This window comes from Rattus norvegicus, chromosome 18 (assembly GCF_021556685.1).
Source record: "Rattus norvegicus strain SHRSP/BbbUtx chromosome 18, alternate assembly SHRSP_T2T, whole genome shotgun sequence".
Taxonomy (NCBI): domain Eukaryota; kingdom Metazoa; phylum Chordata; class Mammalia; order Rodentia; family Muridae; genus Rattus; species Rattus norvegicus.
In genome coordinates this window covers 78,866,293-78,887,819 of record NC_141551.1, presented here as the reverse complement: position 1 = coordinate 78,887,819, position 21,527 = coordinate 78,866,293, and the positions used below count along the sequence as shown (strand labels likewise).

General features: G+C 42.6%; 1 long non-coding RNA gene across 3 annotated transcripts in view; it reads right to left on the bottom strand.

Moving 5' to 3' along the window:
- LOC102552707 (uncharacterized) overlaps window positions 1-21,527 on the bottom strand; it is a 58,929-nt gene that overhangs the window by 19,097 nt on the left and 18,305 nt on the right. For all 3 annotated transcript variants that reach the window (XR_015642722.1, XR_015642724.1, XR_015642723.1), the window contains one exon: window positions 18,840-19,040. This is a non-coding gene — a long non-coding RNA (uncharacterized LOC102552707). The remainder of the gene's footprint in view (window positions 1-18,839; window positions 19,041-21,527) is intronic.

Sequence of the window (21,527 nt, the reverse complement as noted above, 5' to 3'; positions counted from 1 at the left end):
CTCTCAAGGTTTCTCAAGTGAAATCTCATAAAGAAACAAAAGTTTATAAAGAGGACTTCTACTATATTTAACTTAGCCTCTGTTCAAACTCTGATTAGGTATAACAGTAGAAAATGAGCCCTCCATGGTGTTCTGAAGAGATGAGTGAGACACTCTTTTTGAAAAGGCTGCCAATACCACATCTGACTTTTCTACCCAGGTAGATCCTGGGAGTCCTTCACTGGGGTATAGCTGAGTGAATCTGTCTAATCCACTCTTCTATGCATCCTGGCTGGTTTTGTGTGTCAACTTGATACAAGCTGGAGTTGTCACAGAGAAAGGAGCCTCCCTTGAGGAAATGCCTCCATGAGATTCAGCTATAAGGCATTTTCTCAATTAATGACAAGGGGAGGGGAGGGCCCAGCTCATTGTGGGTAGGGCCATCCCTGGACTGGTGGTCTTGGGTTCTATAAGAGAGCAAGCTGAGCAAGCCAGGGGAAGCAAGCCAGTAAGTAACACCCTCCATGGCCTCTGCATCAGCTCCTGCTTCCAGACCTGCTTGAGTTCCAGTCCTGACTTCCTTTGGTGATGAACAGCAGTGTGGAAGTGTAAGCTGAATAAACCCTTTCCTCCCCAACTTGCTTCTTGGTCATGATGTTTTGTGCAGGAATAGAAACCTGACTAAGACACTCACCAAACCTCTGCATTAAAACCAGGTTCCATGACCAGTGCCCTCACCACATCCTGCCACCCCTGTTTATTCCACTGCCAACCCAGGTTCCAGCCAGCACAAACAGAGCCTACTCCTAACCTACCCCTTGCCACATCCATCCTACCTCTCAGCACAGCCATATCCTGCAAAGACACCTTTAGGACCTAGCTAGGTGACTCTGCTTAACCTGCCCCTCACACTGCCTCCTTGACCTTCATGTACATCTTAGACTACAGCTTTGGACCAGGATGCATGCCTTACAGGCTACCCCAGGCCTTGTGTCCAACTGCCTTTATTCCACCCAAGCCATATACAGCCTTCAGGCCTAACCTAGCCCACACATCCTGTGTTCTACCCCACCCTCCTGTATTAATATCAGATATAGAACCAAAATCTCACCTACCCAGATCCTATTACAAAAATACAAATAACATGAAAGATCAAGGCAGTATTTGTCTCCAGAATCCACTGGTTCTATAGAAAGGTACAGGTCAGTATCACCAATGAACATAGATCTTTTTTTAAACCCTCAATAAGATAATTGAAAACCAAGTACATTCATGTATAAAATATTATTCACCATGAATAAGTTGAGGTTATACTGGAAATGCAGGGATAGTTCAACATATACAAGGCAGTAAATATAGCAAATCACATAAGTGGACTGAAAGACAGAAAACAGTCATCTCAATAGATGCATAGAAACAACGTTTACAAAATCTAGCATGCCTCTATGCTAAAAGTACTAGAGAGAATAGGTCTAGAGGGGACCTGCCTTAACTAATAAAAGCTATGTACAAGAAACACACAGCCAACACCCTACTAACTGGAAGAACTTGAAGCAATCTCCCTCAAACCAGAAACAAGGCAGGGCTGTCGACCATCCCATTCCTCTCAAACCATTTGCTTGAAGCAGTAGCTGGAACAGTATGTCAGGAGAGGGAAGTTAAAGGGTCACTACGAGGAAAAGACGTCGTCAACCTAACTCTATTTGCAGGTGACACGATGTTATAGATAAGAGATTCTAAAACTTCTACTAGGCTTGCTAGAGATGACCAACCACTCCAGCAAAACCAATATGGCAGGACCCAGAGTCACCTTGCACCAATCACTAGCTTTGCTGCAGATCACCAACAAACACCGAGAAGGAGGTGATGGACACACTCCCACTCACAACAGCCTCAAGGAAAACAAATAGCTAGGAGGAGCCCTAACCAAGGAGGTGAAAGACCTCTGTAGTGAAAGCTTCACATCTCTGAAGAAAGGCACAAGGAAATAGAAAGACATCATACGCTCGTGGCTTGGAGAATTAGCAGTGCAATCCCCAGTCAAAATACCCAGTCACATTCTTTGCAGAAATAGGAAAAAAACTGTCCTTAAATTCATACAGAGTCAGAAAAGACAAAAACAGCCCGAGTCTCGCCCCTGGCTGTGCAGCAGACCACCCGCAGGTGCCTGTCCTGTGTCTGCCTACATTCCCTGGGAAGTCTCCCTATCCTTCAGGCGGATCCGGGTTTCCTCTTTCCTGAGGACCCGCTCATCGGACTCCAAGCCCATTCCTCTTCTACCCTGTTAGTAGCCAACAGCAAGAGGCGCTCTCTACCTGGGTACCCACTGGATGTGCAGGCCTGAGAATCAGATGGGGTGTCTTCACTCTCACCTGCCATCCTCTCCAAATTCCCCCGTCTCATCCTCAGCCGTGTAGGAGACCACTTTCAGGGTCTCTCTTCCCTTTCTGGTTCCATTCCTGAAGACGTTGCTAAACCTCACAGCAAGGCCAGCTCTCCTCCTCAACTCCATCCTGGGTCTCAGCTGCCAGCACGCAGAGGCACATTCCACAGGCCACGCCAGCCTGGGACTCAGGTAGGAATCCTTGACTCTGCTTCCTGTCTTCCTCCGTGAATTTCCCAGTCTCAGTTCTGTCAGCAGCAGACCGATTGCAGGGCTCTGTCCCATGCCCGCCCCCACCTCCATTGCCTGGGAACTCTGTCAAACCAGACGGTGGAACCAGCTTACCTCCCACCTGATGATTTTCTCATTTCACCCCTCTAGTCCACCCCTCTTCCTTCTTGTCAGCCCCCAGTACCTAGCCACACCTTCTACCTGGGAGCCCCAGTGACTGACCACACCTGGCGAAGGACTTAGAGCATTTTCTACAGGCAACCCACAGCCAGCATGCATTCCTAATATCCAGAGAGGGCAACAGAAACCAAGAAAGAGAGGGCTCTCCCAACAGACATAGGGCCAGATGCCAAAACTTCCATCACAAGCAGCCCAAACCCAGATGCCCAGGCAGAAGCTCGAGAAGATAATCATTAACACCAAGTCAATATGTCTACACCAAAACCCATCAACTCTACCATAGCAGGCCCCACGGTGTGTGATACAGCTAAAACATGAGACGAGGACTTCGAAATAGCTATATCGTATGCTCAAGGACCTTAAAGGGGATGTGAATCAATTCACTAATGACCCCATAATAGTCTCTAGGAAAACACAAACAAACAGTGGAGTGGAATGATTTAAAAAAAAATAAGCTCAAGACATAAAGAAGAAATGAAATCACTAAAGAAAACTCAAGCTGAGATAAAACTAGAAAGGAAACTTTAGAAAAGTCAAACAAAACCTCAGAGGTAAGCCTCGCCGACAGGGCACAAACATGGGAGCCAGAATCTCTGGCATCAAAGACAAAGCAGAGGAAATGGATATCTCGGTCAAAAGAAATGTTAAACTTTCAAAAAACCAAGACCAGATCTAAAAATAATAGGAATAGAGAAAGGAGAAGAAACCCAGGTCAAAGGTACAGAAAATATTTTCAACTAAATTGAAGGAAGAAAATCTCCCTCACCTAAAGAAGGAGATGACGATCAAGGTACAAGAGGCATACAGTACACCAAATTGACTAGACTAGAAAAGAAAGCCCGCTCAGCATCTAATAGTCAAACGACTAAACATACAGAACGAAGAAAGACTATTAAAACCAACTAGGGAAAAAGACCAAGAGATAGCTAAACACAGAGGCATTAAACAACAACCAGCTTCTCAGTGGAGACTCTAGCCAGATGCCAGCCCAGCCTGCACACAGTACACATACCACATCAACAAAGTAACAGGAATCAGTCAATACTGCCCATTGATATCTCTTGGCATCTGTGGTCTCGATAACCCAGCAAAAACACTGACTAAACAGATCAGATTTGAAAACACAATTCATCCTTCCACTGTACCCCCCAAACCACTTCTTAACATAAAGGGAGGACAGCACCTCGGAGTAAAAGCTGGAACAAGATATTTCAAGTTCATACACCCGAGAAACAAGTTGGTGTATCCGTTTTAATATCTGAGAAAATAGATTTCAAACCAAGCCAGGTGGGGCTGGCATATGTCTTTAATCACAGCACTCAGGAGGCAGAAGAGGCATATCTCTGAGTTGAAAGTCAGCCTGATCTACAGAGTAAGCTCCAGGATAACCTAGGCTACATAGAGAAATGCTGTTTGAAAACCAAACCAAAACAAACCGAAAACAAAAGAAAAACAAAAAACAAAACAGACAAACAACTAAAAAACAAGCGAATAGAAAGATTTCAACAATTCAGAACATATGGGGCAGAATACTGCATAATCACCAACAGAAAAATCCAAGAGGATATTACAATTCTAAACATCTCGGTACCAAACACAAGGACATCCAAGTTCATAAAAGAAACAGCACCACGACAGCTAAAAATCACATGCTTGCCCACACACATAGTGGGCAACTTCAGTACCTCACCTTGCCAATAGAAAGATCAGACAGACAAAAATTTGACAGAGAAATGCTGGAGCCAAATGACGTTCTAAATCAAAACACAAAAGAATTCAACTCAGCACCTCATGGAACTTTCTCCAAAACAGACCACCTACTTAGACACAGAACAAGTCGCAACAGATACAAGAAAATAACACCCAGTGATCTATCTGACCACTGACCATGATGTATTAAAGCTGGATATCAACAATGGAAAGCTTACAAACTCATGGGAGCAGAACAATACACCACTGAGTGGAAAACGGGTGACAGAAATTAAGACTTTTTAGAACTGAGTGAAAACATAACATACCCGAACTCATAGGACACAATGGCGGTGGTTCTAACAGAAGAGTTCATAGCACTAAATGCCTACCTAAAGATCTAGAAAGATCCCATATTAGTGTCCTAACAACACACCCGAAAGGTCTAGATCAGAAAGAAGACATAATAGCAAAAGGCTTAGACAGAAAAAAGTTAACAAACTCATGGCTGAAATCAATCAAATAGGAACAAAAAATACAAAAAAAATATAATAAAGAGTTGGTTCTTTGAGAGAAAAAAAGAATGTCAGTAAGATTGATAAGCCCTTAGCTAGATTAACTAAAAGAAGAGAGAGTAAAGGTCAAAATTATTAAAAATTAGAAACAAGATATGGGACATGACAACAGACACTGAGGAATTCCAGAAAATCATAAAAGCATAATTTAAAAACCTGTAATCCACCAAATTGGGAAATCCGTTGCTCAAGATGCCATGCACTTAAGGGCACGAGACTCAGAGGACACGATCCAGGTCTGACCTGAAATCTCCTCCCTAAGGACTAGCTCTTAAGGAAACAGAAGACACCATTTGAGCAATCAACAGAGGAGGGCAACACAGCTCTATGAACTTCAGCTGTAGCTCTTATAAACTACAATGAAGGCCAGGATAGCAGGATAACCCTAAGGGTGTAAAGGTGGCAGGCATTCTTTGATAATGACCAACAGCTTTCACTTAAAGCCTGCTCGACAGGAGGGAACTCGTGTCTGGTTCTGGAAACCTAACTGACACACGGGGCTAGTGAAGTTACAAATCTTGGAGGATCTACAGCCACCGCTGTACTAAGTCAGCATAATTCATAACTATACACTCTAAATATTTATTCTTGTACCCATAGATAAGTATAGGTCTTGCCCTTCATCAAAGGAGCATCTCCCTGCAGCGGACGGAGAACAAACCTGAAAGATACAACGGATCCAATGCAGAGAGCAGGCGACCATGTGGTACCCGATTTCAACATTCACTGCACAATTCTTGCTTCTACGCCTCAGGGAGCATCGTGGGAGAAGAGGTGGAAAAACTGAGAGACAGAGGGACAGGAAGTGCTGTAAATCTGCACCCCTAGAAATGTCAGAGGAGCTGTCTCCATGAAGCCTCATCAACATGATGTGAACAAGGACAATACCAATAGGCATGCTAATGTTGAGGGGGGAACATTTCATGGAGGCCTCAACTCTAGACAAAGAGTTACAGGTAAAGCTAATGACAGGAGAGAAGAACCACCTAATCATTACCCAAGAGCAAGTGATGGGCCGTGAAATCATATACATTAAATATGCACCACCATGTCGGCAACAGTGGTTTGATGGGAAACAGGCAAAGACACATTTAATATGTGCACATATATATGCATATACTTGTTTATGTACATACATATACACACACATAAATATAGAGGCACATATACTTATGAATAGACATGTATTTAAATCTGTCTCTTCACAATATATGCACATACATTACACATCTATGCATTTGCATGTGCACACATGTATGTAAATATACACAGTACCTTCCACTTCTTGCAGTAGTCACGGTCTTTAAGGTTCTGCAAATGCTGAATTATTGAGTATCAAACCCACTAAGCTTCAGCAAAGCTGCAAATGTGATCTTCCTTTCTGTTTTAATTTCACATCATGTGTCCCTCATGTCTTCCCATAAACTTTCCCTTTATTTTATTTTGTCACGTTATATTTTGAGACAGAGTCTCCCTGTAGAGCCCTTGACCTATAACCCCCGATGTAGACCAGGCTGCCCTTTACCTCCCAGAGATCCACCTGCCTCTGCCTCACAAATACTGTGATTGAAGCCACACACCCCATAGCCTTTTATATTTTAAAGACATTTTTGTTGTAATTTTCATGTCACATTACATGTAATTTTCTGATTAGTCATATTAATTCCTGATTAAGGACATTTAAATTTCTTGTTTTTTTTTAGTTTTTATTACAAAGGATTTTTATCAATATGAAACATTGTGTTAATCATAGAGGGAAATGGGTTCTCTTGCAGAGGAATTTCTCTATGTATGAGAGCCAGCGAAAGCCAAATGTACATCAAAGTCTCCATGTTGGTCCAGCACCTACATCAGCCTCCCTAACATGCTTGTTCGGGACTGACAGCTTATCTCCTTGGCCTGGGCTGTCAGACACTTGTCCTAGTGGAATCTGCTGTGAGACATTCATGAGACAGGGTATCCTCCCCTTCGGTGAGCTGTGAGCTCCTCCAGCAGATATCTTACTCCAGGCCATGCAGAGTCTTCCCTTCCATGGCTGGCTCCTTTGTGTACCTCTCCTATACCCCCTCTTGCTATCACACCAAATGCCGCAGCTTGGGAGGCAACTGAGAGATCTGTCCTGTGTATTGGAAACTATAGACCATACTGTTTCTTGTTTCACCAGACACAGTTCGGAAGACACATTTCTGTTTCTAGACCTACAGTGCACAGCTAAAATCACCAGTTCCCAGAAAAGTAATGTTTTCTCTTGGCCTCTGAGGATACCCACGTTCACGTGAACATAAGAGTGCATTCGTGCACACACACACACACACACACACACACACACACACACAGAGACACACAAGTATAATAAACCTATGGAAATATGTTTCCACCGTCTGCACTGTGTCTCAGATCCTCATATACTGACATCTTAGAGGCTGCCTAAGAGACCCCAGGTTCGAGGTAAGTCCTGAAATTAGTCTTCTTATCACCTTATCTCTATAGGGGCATCTCAGTATGTCTTGCAGTACGTTCAGCAGCCTTGACAGGAAGTTGCCTCTACTCTTAAAGGAACCTACTCCAACTCCTCCTCCCCTTTCTTCTTGTCCTTCTCCCCTCTCCTCTTTGCCTTCTACATTCCTACTCTATGGTATAATGCTTTAATGGGTTTCTCAGAGTCTTACTGGCTCCCTGTAGGCTCCATGAGTGCCCTCTTTTTACACTGTACCTCTATGCCAAGTTATCTACCAAGTGGTAGTCAGAATAATACCCCAAGGAGCACCATAGGACCCCTTGACCCCTGCGCGTCATCTCGTGTGGCCAAAGAATATAGAGTGATTAAGACTTCATGATGGGAAGAGCACACTGAATCAGGTGTATGGCACCATTATCATCACAAAGGAGAGAGAGACAGAGAAGTAGAGAGAGAGAGAGACAGAGACAGACAGACAAGCAGACAGAAAGACAGACAGAGGAACAGAAGGACAGACAGACAGTCAGTCAAGGGATAAAGAAGAAAGAATAAAGAGAGAGAATTGGAGGAATTATTCTGCTGGCATTCAAGATGCAAGAGAGACATGGATCAGGAGTATCTGTGGTTTTAGAAGCTCAAGAATCAGGACAATGACAGAGGAATCTATGCCCTCGCAGCATAAAGCTGTATGTCAATGGCTGCCTTTTCTCAAGTTGACAGAAACTGAAACACATCTGTCAAGAGGGAACCTCAATTGAGTAATCACCTCTATCAAATTGACCTGTAGCTAAACTACAGGCATTTCCGTGATTAATCGGAGGGCTCAGCTGGCCATCCCTGGACAAGTGGGTCCTGGGTAGTATAAGAAAGCAGGCTGGTACTACCGAATTCCTTCTATGAAGCCACAATTACTCTTATACCTAAACCACACAAAGACCCAACAAAGAAAGAGAACTTCAGACCAATTTCCCTTATGAATATCGACGCAAAAATACTCAAGAAAATTCTGGCAAACCGAATCCAAGAGCACATCAAAACAATCATCCACCATGATCAAGTAGGCTTCATCCCAGGCATGCAGGGATGGTTTAATATACAGAAAACCATCAACGTGATCCATTATATAAACAAACTGAAAGAACAAAACCACATGATCATTTCATTAGATGCTGAGAAAGCATTTGACAAAATTCAACACCCCTTCATGGTAAAAGTCCTGGAAAGAATAGGAATTCAAGGCCCATACCTAAACATAGTAAAAGCCATATACAGCAAACCAGTTGCTAACATTAAACTAAATGGAGAGAAACTTGAAGCAATCCCACTAAAATCAGGGACTAGACAAGGCTGCCCACTCTCTCCCTACTTATTCAATATAGTTCTTGAAGTTCTAGCCAGAGCAATCAGACAACAAAAGGAAGTCAAGGGGATACAGATCGGAAAAGAAGAAGTCAAAATATCACTATTTGCAGATGATATGATAGTATATTTAAGTGATCCCAAAAGTTCCACCAGAGAACTACTAAAGCTGATAAACAACTTCAGCAAAGTGGCTGGGTATAAAATTAACTCAAATAAATCAGTAGCCTTCCTCTACACAAAAGAGAAACAAGCCGAGAAAGAAATTAGGGAAACGACACCCTTCATAATAGACCCAAATAATATAAAGTACCTCGGTGTGACTTTAACCAAGCAAGTAAAAGATTTGTACAATAAGAACTTCAAGACGCTGAAGAAAGAAATTGAAGAAGACCTCAGAAGATGGAAAGATCTCCCATGCTCATGGATTGGCAGGATTAATATAGTAAAAATGGCCATTTTACCAAAAGCGATCTACAGATTCAATGCAATCCCCATCAAAATACCAATCCAATTCTTCAAAGAGTTAGACAGAACAATTTGCAAATTCATCTGGAATAACAAAAAACCCAGGATAGCTAAAACTATCCTCAACAATAAAAGGACTTCAGGGGGAATCACTATCCCTGAACTCAAGCAGTATTACAGAACAATAGTGATAAAAACTGCATGGTATTGGTACAGAGACAGACAGATAGACCAATGGAATAGAATTGAAGACCCAGAAATGAACCCACACACCTATGGTCACTTGATTTTTGACAAAGGAGCCAAAACCATCCAATGGAAAAAAGATAGCATTTTCAGCAAGTGGTGCTGGTTCAACTGGAGGGCAACATGTAGAAGAATGCAGATCGATCCATGCTTATCACCCTGTACAAAGCTTAAGTCCAAGTGGATCAAGGACCTCCACATCAAACCAGAAACACTCAAACTAATAGAAGAAAAACTAGGGAAGCATCTGGAACACATGGGCACTGGAAAAAATTTCCTGAACAAAACACCAATGGCTTATGCTCTAAGATCAAGAATCGACAAATGGCTTCCTGGTTGCTGCCGCTGCAGAGAGCCCCTGGGCAGCACCCCACGAGCGAACTTGAGCCTCGGGACCACAGGTAAGACCAAATTTTCTGCTGCAAGAAAGCTGCCTGGTGAGCTTGGGACACACGGAAGCAGAATTTCTCTAGAACCGGGCACGTTCTGTGTTTACCGGAAGTCCCACACCCGCGGATCCCGGCCCGCAGCAGCTCTCTGCTCCCAGACCCGGTGAGAGAGAGACCCAACCGCCTGGTCAGGTGGGCACTCCTGAGGCTGCAGAGCGGAAGAGACCACCAACACTGCTCACCCCTGCCCACATCCCTGGCCCAAGAGGAAACTGTATAAGGCCGCTGGGCTCCCGTGGGGGAGGGCCCAGGAGCGGCAGGACCCCTGCCGGAGACACCGCCGGACCCTGAAGGAAACAGACCGGATAAACAGTTCTCTGCACCCAAATCCCGTGGGAGGGAGAGCTAAACCTTCAGAGAGGCAGACAGGCCTGGGAAACCAGAAGAGACTGCTCCCTGCACACACATCTCGGACGCCAGAGGAAAAAGCCAAAGACCATCTGGAACCCTGGTGCACTGAAGCTCCCGGAAGGGGCGGCACATGTCTTCCTGGTTGCTGCCGCTGCAGAGAGCCCCTGGACAGCACCCCGCGAGCAAACCTGAGCCTCGGGACCACAGGTAAGACCAAATTTTCTGCTGCAAGAAAGCTGCCTGGTGAACTCAAGACACAGGCCCACAGGAACAGCTGAAGACCTGTAGAGAGGAAAAACTACACGCCCGAAAGCAGAACACTCTGTCCCCATAACTGACTGAAAGAGAGGAAAACAGGTCTACAGCACTCCTGACACACAGGCTTATAGGACAGTCTAGCCACTGTCAGAAATAGCAGAACAAAGTAACACTAGAGATACTCTGATGGCGAGAGGCAAGCGCAGGAACCCAAGCAACAGAAACCAAGACTACATGCCATCATCGGAGCCCAATTCTCCCACCAAAACAAACATGGAATATCCAAACACACCAGAAAAGCAAGATCTAGTTTCAAAATCATATTTGATCATGATGCTGGAGGACTTCAGGAAAGACCTGAACACACTTAGGGAAGCACAGGAAAACATTAATAAACAAGTAAAAGCCTACAGAGAGGAATCGCAAAAATCCCTGAAAGAATTCCAGGAAAACACAATCAAACAGTTGAAGGAATTAAAAATGGAAATAGAAGCAATCAAGAAAGAACACATGGAAACAACCCTGGATATAGAAAACCAAAAGAAGAGACAAGGAGCTGTAGATACAAGCTTCACCAACAGAATACAAGAGATGGAAGAGAGAATCTCAGGAGCAGAAGATTCCATAGAAATCATTGACTCAACTGTCAAAGATAATGTAAAGCGGAAAAAGCTACTGGTCCAAAACATACAGGAAATCCAGGACTCAATGAGAAGATCAAACCTAAGGATAATAGGTATAGAAGAGAGTGAAGACTCCCAGCTCAAAGGACCAGTAAATATCTTCAACAAAATCATAGAAGAAAACTTCCCTAACCTAAAAAAAGAGATACCCATAGACATACAGGAAGCCTACAGAACTCCAAATAGATTGGACCAGAAAAGAAACACCTCCCGTCACATAATTGTCAAAACACCAAACGCACAAAATAAAGAAAGAATATTAAAAGCAGTAAGGGAAAAAGGTCAAGTAACATATAAAGGGAGACCTATCAGAATCACACCAGACTTCTCGCCAGAAACTATGAAGGCCAGAAGATCCTGGACTGATGTTATACAGACCCTAAGAGAACACAAATGCCAGCCCAGATTACTGTATCCAGCAAAACTCTCAATTAACATTGATGGAGAAACCAAGATATTCCATGACAAAACCAAATTTACACAATATCTTTCTACAAATCCAGCACTACAAAGGATAATAAATGGTAAAGCCCAACATAAGGAGGCAAGCTATACCCTAGAAGAAGCAAGAAACTAATCGTCTTGGCAACAAAACAAAGAGAATGAAAGCACACAAACATAACCTCACATCAAATATGAATATAACGGGAAGCAATAATCACTATTCCTTAATATCTCTCAATATCAATGGCCTCAACTCCCCAATAAAAAGACATAGATTAACAAACTGGATACGCAACGAGGACCCTGCATTCTGCTGCCTACAGGAAACACACCTCAGAGACAAAGACAGACACTACCTCAGAGTGAAAGGCTGGAAAACAACTTTCCAAGCAAATGGTCAGAAGAAGCAAGCTGGAGTAGCCATTCTAATATCAAATAAAATCAATTTCCAACTAAAAGTCATCAAAAAAGATAAGGAAGGACACTTCATATTCATCAAAGGAAAAATCCACCAAGATGAACTCTCAATCCTAAATATCTATGCCCCAAATACAAGGGCACCTACATATGTAAAAGAAACCTTACTAAAGCTCAAAACACACATTGCACCTCACACAATAATAGTGGGAGATGTCAACACCCCACTCTCATCAATGGACAGATCATGGAAACAGAAATTAAACAGTGATGTAGACAGACTAAGAGAAGTCATGAGCCAAATGGACTTAACGGATATTTATAGAACATTCTATCCTAAAGCAAAAGGATATACCTTCTTCTCAGCTCCTCATGGTACTTTCTCCAAAATTGACCATATAATTGGTCAAAAAACGGGCCTCAACAGGTACAGAAAGATAGAAATAATCCCATGCGTGCTATCGGACCACCACGGCCTAAAACTGGTCTTCAATAACAATAAGGGAAGAATGCCCACATATACGTGGAAATTGAACAATGCTCTACTCAATGATAACCTGGTCAAGGAAGAAATAAAGAAAGAAATTAAAAACTTTTTAGAATTTAATGAAAATGAAGATACAACATACTCAAACTTATGGGACACAATGAAAGCTGTGCTAAGAGGAAAACTCATAGCGCTGAGTGCCTGCAGAAAGAAACAGGAAAGAGCATATGTCAGCAGCTTGACAGCACACCTAAAAGCTCTAGAACAAAAAGAAGCAAATACACCCAGGAGGAGTAGAAGGCAGGAAATAATCAAACTCAGAGCTGAAATCAACCAAGTAGAAACAAAAAGGACCATAGAAAGAATCAACAGAACCAAAAGTTGGTTCTTTGAGAAAATCAACAAGATAGATAAACCCTTAGCCAGACTAACGAGAGGACACAGAGAGTGTGTCCAAATTAACAAAATCAGAAATGAAAAGGGAGACATAACTGCAGATTCGGAGGAAATTCAAAAAATCATCAGATCTTACTATAAAAACCTATATTCAACAAAATTTGAAAATCTTCAGGAAATGGACAATTTCCTAGACAGATACCAGGTATCGAAGTTAAATCAGGAACAGATAAACCAGTTAAACAACCCCATAACTCCTAAGGAAATAGAAGCAGTCATTAAAGGTCTCCCAACCAAAAAGAGCCCAGGTCCAGACGGGTTTAGTGCAGAATTCTATCAAACCTTCATAGAAGACCTCATACCAATATTATCCAAACTATTCCACAAAATTGAAACAGATGGAGCCCTACCGAATTCCTTCTATGAAGCCACAATTACTCTTATACCTAAACCACACAAAGACACAACAAAGAAAGAGAACTTCAGACCAATTTCCCTTATGAATATCGACGCAAAAATACTCAATAAAATTCTGGCAAACCGAATTCAAGAGCACATCAAAACAATCATCCACCATGATCAAGTAGGCTTCATCCCAGGCATGCAGGGATGGTTTAATATAAGGAAAACCATCAACGTGATCCATTATATAAACAAACTGAAAGAACAGAACCACATGATCATTTCATTAGATGCTGAGAAAGCATTTGACAAAATTCAACACCCCTTCATGATAAAAGTCCTGGAAAGAATAGGAATTCAAGGCCCATACCTAAACATAGTAAAAGCCATATACAGCAAACCAGTTGCTAACATTAAACTAAATGGAGAGAAACTTGAAGCAATCCCACTAAAATCAGGGACTAGACAAGGCTGCCCACTCTCTCCCTACTTATTCAATATAGTTCTTGAAGTTCTAGCCAGAGCAATCAGACAATAAAAGGAGATCAAAGGGATACAGATCGGAAAAGAAGAAGTCAAAATATCACTATTTGCAGATGACATGATAGTATATTTAAGTGATCCCAAAAGCTCCACCAGAGAACTACTAAAGCTGATAAACAACTTCAGCAAAGTGGCTGGGTATAAAATTAACTCAAATAAATCAGTTGCCTTCCTCTATACAAAAGAGAAACAAGCCGAGAAAGAAATTAGGGAAACGACACCCTTCATAATAGACCCAAATAATATAAAGTACCTCGGTGTGACTTTAACCAAGCAAGTAAAAGATCTGTACAATAAGAACTTCAAGACACTGAGGAAAGAAATTGAAGAAGACCTCAGAAGATGGAAAGATCTCCCATGCTCATGGATTGGCAGGATTAATATGATAAAAATGGCCATTTTACCAAAAGCAATCTACAGATTCAATGCAATCCCCATCAAAATACCAATCCAATTCTTCAAAGAGTTAGACAGAACAATTTGCAAATTCATCTGGAATAACAAAAAACCCAGGATAGCTAAAGCTATCCTCAACAATAAAAGGACTTCAGGGGGAATCACTATCCCTGAACTCAAGCAGTATTACAGAGCAATAGTGATAAAAACTGCATGGTATTGGTACAGAGACAGACAGATAGACCAATGGAATAGAATTGAAGACCCAGAAATGAACCCACACACCTATGGTCACTTGATTTTTGACAAAGGAGCCAAAACCATCCAATGGAAAAAAGATAGTATTTTCAGCAAATGGTGCTGGTTCAACTGGAGGGCAACATGTAGAAGAATGCAGATCGATCCATCCTTATCACCCTGTACAAAGCTTAAGTCCAAGTGGATCAAGGACCTCCACATCAAACCAGACACACTCAAACTAATAGAAGAAAAACTAGGGAAGCATCTGGAACACATGGGCACTGGAAAAAATTTCCTGAACAAAACACCAATGGCTTATGCTCTAAGATCAAGAATCGACAAATGGGATCTCATAAAACTGCAAAGCTTCTGTAAGGCAAAGGACACTGTGGTTAGGACAAAACGGCAACCAACAGATTGGGAAAAGATCTTTACCAATCCTACAACAGATAGAGGCCTTATTTCCAAAATATACAAAGAACTCAAGAAGTTAGACCGCAGGGAAACAAATAACCCTATTAAAAAATGGGGTTCAGAGCTAAACAAAGAATTCACAGCTGAGGAATGCCGAATGGCTGAGAAACACCTAAAGAAATGTTCAACATCTTTAGTCATAAGGGAAATGCAAATCAAAACAACCCTGAGATTTCACCTCACACCAGTGCGATTGGCTAAGATCAAAAACTCAGGTGACAGCAGATGCTGGCGAGGATGTGGAGAAAGAGGAACACTCCTCCATTGTTGGTGGGATTGCAGACTGGTAAAACCATTCTGGAAATCAGTCTGGAGGTTCCTCAGAAAATTGGACATTGAACTGCCTGATGATCCAGCTATACCTCTCTTGGGCATATACCCAAAAGATGCCTCAACATATAAAAGAGACACGTGCTCCACTATGTTCATCGCAGCCTTATTTATAATAGCCAGAAGCTGGAAATAACCCAGATGCCCTTCAACAGAGGAATGGATACAGAAAATGTGGTACATCTACACAATGGAATATTACTCAGCTATCAAAATCAACGAGTTTATGAAATTCGTAGGCAAATGGTTGGAACTGGAAAATATCATCCTGAGTGAGCTAACCCAATCACAGAAAGACATACATGGTATGCACTCATTGATAAGTGGCTATTAGCCCAAATGCTTGAATTACCCTAGATCCCTAGAACAAACGAAACTCAAGATGGATGATCAAAATGTGAATGCTTCACTCCTTCTTTAAATGAGGAAAAAGAATACCCTTGGCAGGGAAGGGAGAGGCAAAGATTAAAACAGAGACTGAAGGAACACCCATTCAGAGCCTGCCCCACATGTGGCCCATACATATACAGCCACCCAATTAGACAAGATGGATGAAGCAAAGAAATGCAGACCGACAGGAGCCGGATGTAGATCGCTCCTGAGAGACACAGCCAGAATACAGCAAATATAGAGGCGAATGCCAGCAGCAAACCACTGAACTGAGAATAGGTCCCCTATTGAAGGAATCAGAGAAAGAACTGGAAGAGCTTGAAGGGGCTCGAGACCCCAAAAGTACAACAATGCCAAGCAACCAGAGCTTCCAGGGACTAAGCCACTACCTAAAGACTATACATGGACTGACCCTGGACTCTGACCCCATAGGTAGCAATGAATATCCTAGTAAGAGCACCAGTGGAAGGGGAAGCCCTGGGTCCTGCTAAGACTGAACCCACAGTGAACTAGTCTATGGGGGGAGGGCGGCAATGGGGGGAGGGTTGGGAGGGGAACACCCATAAGGAAGGGGAGGGGGGAGGGGGATGTTTGCCCGGAAACCGGGAAAGGGAATAACACTCGAAATGTATATAAGAAATACTCAAGTTAATAAAAAAAAAAATCGACAAATGGAATCTCATAAAACTGCAAAGCTTCTGTAAGGCAAAGGACACGGTGGTTAGGACAAAACGGCAACCAACAGATTGGGAAAAGATCTTTACCAATCCTACAACAGATAGAGGCCTTATATCCAAAATATACAAAGAACTCAAGAAGTTAGATCGCAGGGAGGCAAATAACCCTATTAAAAAATGGGGCTCAGAGCTAAACAAAGAATTCACAGCTGAGGAATGCCGAATGGCAGAGAAACACCTAAAGAAATGTTCAACATCTTTAGTCATAAGGGAAATGCAAATCAAAACAACCCTGAGATTTCACCTCACACCAGTGAGAATGGCTAAGATCAAAAACTCAGGTGACAGCAGATGCTGGAGAGGATGTGGAGAACGAGGAACACTCCTCCACTTTTGGTAGGGTTGCAGACTGATACAACCATTCTGGAAATCAGTCTGGAGGTTCCTCAGAAAATTGGACATTGAACTGCCTGAGGATCCAGCTATACCTCTCTTGGGCATATACCCAAAAGATGCCCCAACATATAAAAAAGACATGTTCTCCACTATGTTCATCGCAGCCTTATTTATAATAGCCAGAAGCTGGAAATAACCCAGATGCCCTTCAACAGAGGAATGGATACAGAAAATGTGGTACATCTACACAATGGAATATTACTCAGCTATCAAAAACAATGACTTTATGAAATTCGTAGGCAAATGGTTGGAACTGGAAAATATCATCCTGAGTGAGCTAACCCAATCACAGAAAGACACACATGGTATGCACTCATTGATAAGTGGCTATTAGCCCAAATGCTTGAACTACCCTAGATCCCTAGAACAAATGAAACTCAAGACGGATGATCAAAATGTGAATGCTTCACTCCTTCTTTAAAAGGGGAACAAGAATACCCTTGGCAGGGAATAGAGAGGCAAAGATTAAAACAGAGACTGAAGGAACACCTTCAGAGCCTGCCCCACATGTGGCCCATACATATACAGCCACCCAATTAGACAAGATGGATGAAGCAAAGAAGTGCAGACCGACAGGAGCCGGATGTAGATCTCTCCTGAGAGACACAGCCAGAATACAGCAAATACAGAGGCAAATGCCAGCAGCAAACTACTGAACTGAGAATAGGACCCCCGGTGAAGGAATCAGAGAAAGAACTGGAAGAGCTTGAAGGGGTTCGAGACCCCATATGTACAACAATGTCAAGCAACCAGAGCTTCCAGGGACTAAGCCACTACCTAAAGACTATACATGGACTGACCCTGGACTCTGACCTCATAGATTGCAATGAATATCCTAGTAAGATCACCAGTGTAGGGGGAAGCCCTGGGTCCTGCTAAGACTGAACCCCCAGTGAACTAGACTGTTGGGGGGAGGGCGGCAATGGGGGGAGGGTGGGGAGGGGAACACCCATAAGGAAGGGGAAGGGGGAGGGTAATGTTTGCCCGGAAACCGGGAAAGGGAATAACACTCGAAATGTATATAAGAAATACTCAAGTTAATAAAAAAAAAAAGAAATAAATATTATAATCTCTTTTCAAAAAAAAAAAAAAGAAAGAAAGCAGGCTGGTAAGTCTGTAAGAGAACCTACCCATGGTCTTTGCTTCAGTTCCTGTCTCTAGGCTCCTGCCTTGAATACCTGGCCTGACTTTCCTCAGTGATAGAATATGACCTGTGTGTTTTGAGGTGAAATAAGCCATTTCTTCCCCAGCTCGCTGGTGGTCATGGTGTTTTAGCACAGTAGAAACCTAACTAAGATAGGCTATGTACTGCTTAACCCAGTGCATTCACAGTTAATTTGTTACAGTTGCAGCAGGGACCTCACACAGACCGTACCTTATCACTGTGGAGATCGCGGCAGTGATGACCAACACTTAGAATTGACCATTGTACCTTTGCTTTCCTAAGTCTTTCTCTCCCTTAGATATTTGAGGAGCCATCAGAGTCCTCTTGGCCCCTGTGAGCTGAAAAGAATCTTCTTTTTCTTGTGCCAAAGCCCTATCTGAGTCCATCTCTCCTTCTGTTTTTGCTGCCATGTCTGGGAGTGATGTCTTAAAGATTTTAATAAAGCTATGGAAGTTTGGAGTTGGATAAGAATACAGTTATGTGGACAAATATATTCTCATTCAAAACAATAATAACTTGCTTCTTCAACAACGCATTCTCCCTTATTCAGTCTAAAAATGTCTCATTTCCATCTCACACTATCTCCAGCTTTTCAGCCATTATCTTTTTGAGGCTCAGGATTCTCTGACTATGTGGTTATCGGAGTCAGACACTGATATGTTAGATACATTTGCTGATTTACATTTTATAAAGCCTGTAAATAGTACTATTACCTTTACTGTAAGGCCCGCAGAAACCCAAGCCCAGAGATAGGCAGGGAGGTGAAATCCAAAACCACAGGTCTCGACCTGGGAGTCTTCCTCTTGGACACGCTGCTGCCACTGTTTGCTGTCTGACTTCAGTTAGGTGTAAATTGGCAGTGCTAAAAGAATTCATGGCTAAGGATGAACTGCCCATGAAGACATGTCTCTCTCCTGAGAAATACAAAACAGAAGACATAAAAGGCAAACTGTAGCCAGACAGAAGTGGTGGCTTATAGGGTGGAAGGAACTTTTTAAAAAGAAATTTTAACTGATAGCCACGAAGAGAAAGGAGCAGGCTTCATAGGGAAATATGCTTTTAAATGAAAATATAGACAAAGTGACCTAAATTTAGAGTGCTCTGAGCAGGGGAGGTCTTTTCCCTAATATCTTTTTTTTTGACCCAATTGGTAAGATATAATTGCCCACTTAAATGTACAAAGCCCGGTACCATCCATCCCTTAGGAACATTGATAACAACCTGTAAATACACAGAGCAGAATCTTAACATCACCTGCCATGGCTTCTCCCCTCTCTCCGTCTCCTCTCTCTCCCCCCCTAATATCTTGAAATGTCTGTCTGTCTGTCTGTCTATCTATCTACTTATGTGTGAGCATGTGTGCATGCATACACTTTTGTGCGCTTATCCATGCGAACCATAGTTTACATACATGTCAGAGGACAATTTGCAGGATCCAGTTTTCTCCTCTTATCAGGTAGGTCCTGGGAACCAAACTCATATTATCAGGATTGGCATCAAGTGACTTTATCCATGACCAATGTGTCATAAGACAGTGATGTTGACCAGGTGGGGACTCCTGTCACTCATGGGTCTGAGTTCTCTGTCAGTGCCTTTTGCTTTCCTGTCTTTGCCAGGTGTAAGAGACCTGGAGATTCTGTTTTCCAGTGGTCAGGTCAGGTGACTTGAACCACTGACACAATGCTAAGGACACCTGCCCCTTGAAATATATCAGAGTCCAGCTTTGTAAGTATGTATTCAAGAAGTGGCGGGCTGCAGCCCAGTGTCCCAGTCACTCCACAGTGAGAACAACAGCATGGGGAATGGGGGCTGTTTTCTATGCTGACTGTGGTCCTGCTTTTTTGAGGTCTCTTGACTCCCTGCATTTGACTATGACATTCCTCCTTGGAAACTCAGGCTTTCGTCTGTCCTGACCCCTGCTACCCAGGAATGCTTGCTTCTCCTGGCTCCTTTCAGTCGTGCTCTGGGATTTGCTCACCTCACAGACTGAGTGTGGACCAAGGAGGATGATTCAGTCGGTCAGATTGAACCCTCACACCACACTTGCACATCCCTGCATATCTATTCAAAACCCAACTCAAGGCCAGTTTCACCTTGGAAGTGACCAGCAAGCAGACCTACTGTTATCTATCTATCTATCTATCTATCTATCTATCTATCTATCTATCTATCTATCTATCTAAAAGAAGAAGCAGGAAACACTACCTCTCAGGGCACTACCCAACCCATCCCATAGCTACCCCAAGACCAGTTAGACAAACATTTCATTGCCTTGAAATGGTACAGAGAGAAGGGCACAGTGTCCTGACATGCCTGTTAGCAGCAGCATTCCCACTACACATGACACAGGGTCTTTGCGTGTCACCCGTAAGCTCTGTGGAGCCTCTCAGACTGATTTCTGGGTTTCCCTAAAGTGGCTCATGATTAGCATTGACTCACCCAAGTCCATGAGCCAGAGAGAAATCAAGTAATGTAACAAAACACTAAGCTAACAGTGACCTCATGTTAAAATTTGTGTTATATCAACTAACAATTGTATAGAAATTGCATGCTCATTGCATGTGATTTTAATAATTACAATATTTAAATTTCACTAATTTAAACAATTGTTTTAATATAACTTGTTACGGTAATCAAGTATAAATATAATAATAAGCACATGGGTACGTTCTATTAAGACGATAACTACTACAGGCAATGAGATGGATATATGTATTGACAAATTTCCCCAACTGGTACGTACCTCATTTCAAATTTAAACTAAGCACATGACGTAGGTGTATTCAACACTGTTCCAGCACTGAAGTGGTTTACTCACTGCCGACCACTGGAGGATCCAACCAGCAAAATGCCAAACGAGCTGCTTAAATGAATTGACTTTTAAGAATCAAAGGCAGCACTCTCCGTGTTTAGAGTCAAGGCGTTTTTCCCATAGAACACAATACTGAAGTTTAGGAACAGCCACTTTCTATTGGCCTTGGGTCTGGGCACTGGTGACCTGTGTACGTGGCTGGCAGTGACAGGTCCCATAATCCTGCACAATCTCCTCTCGGGCTCTGCTTCGGTTGACCAGTTGACCCGTTTCTTCCACAAATACATGGCACAAATCACAGTGAGAGGCTGTGAAGCCTAGTTAATATTTAAAACATTTTGATGCTCAGTTAAAAGGGGATTCAAGTTGTCACCAATTAGTAGGAAAAGACTAATTATTATACAGACCTATGATCCTTCATAAGTAGCTACATTAAAGGAATCTAAAAGCTATCACTTTTCATGAAAGAGCAGATGGCCTGAGTTAGACCCCTAAACCATAATGAACGTGTGAGAGGGTACGATGGGTGCCTGTGTGTATCACTAAACAGGATCCTTTCTAAAGGGCTTCGAGGGGAGGGAGATAGAGA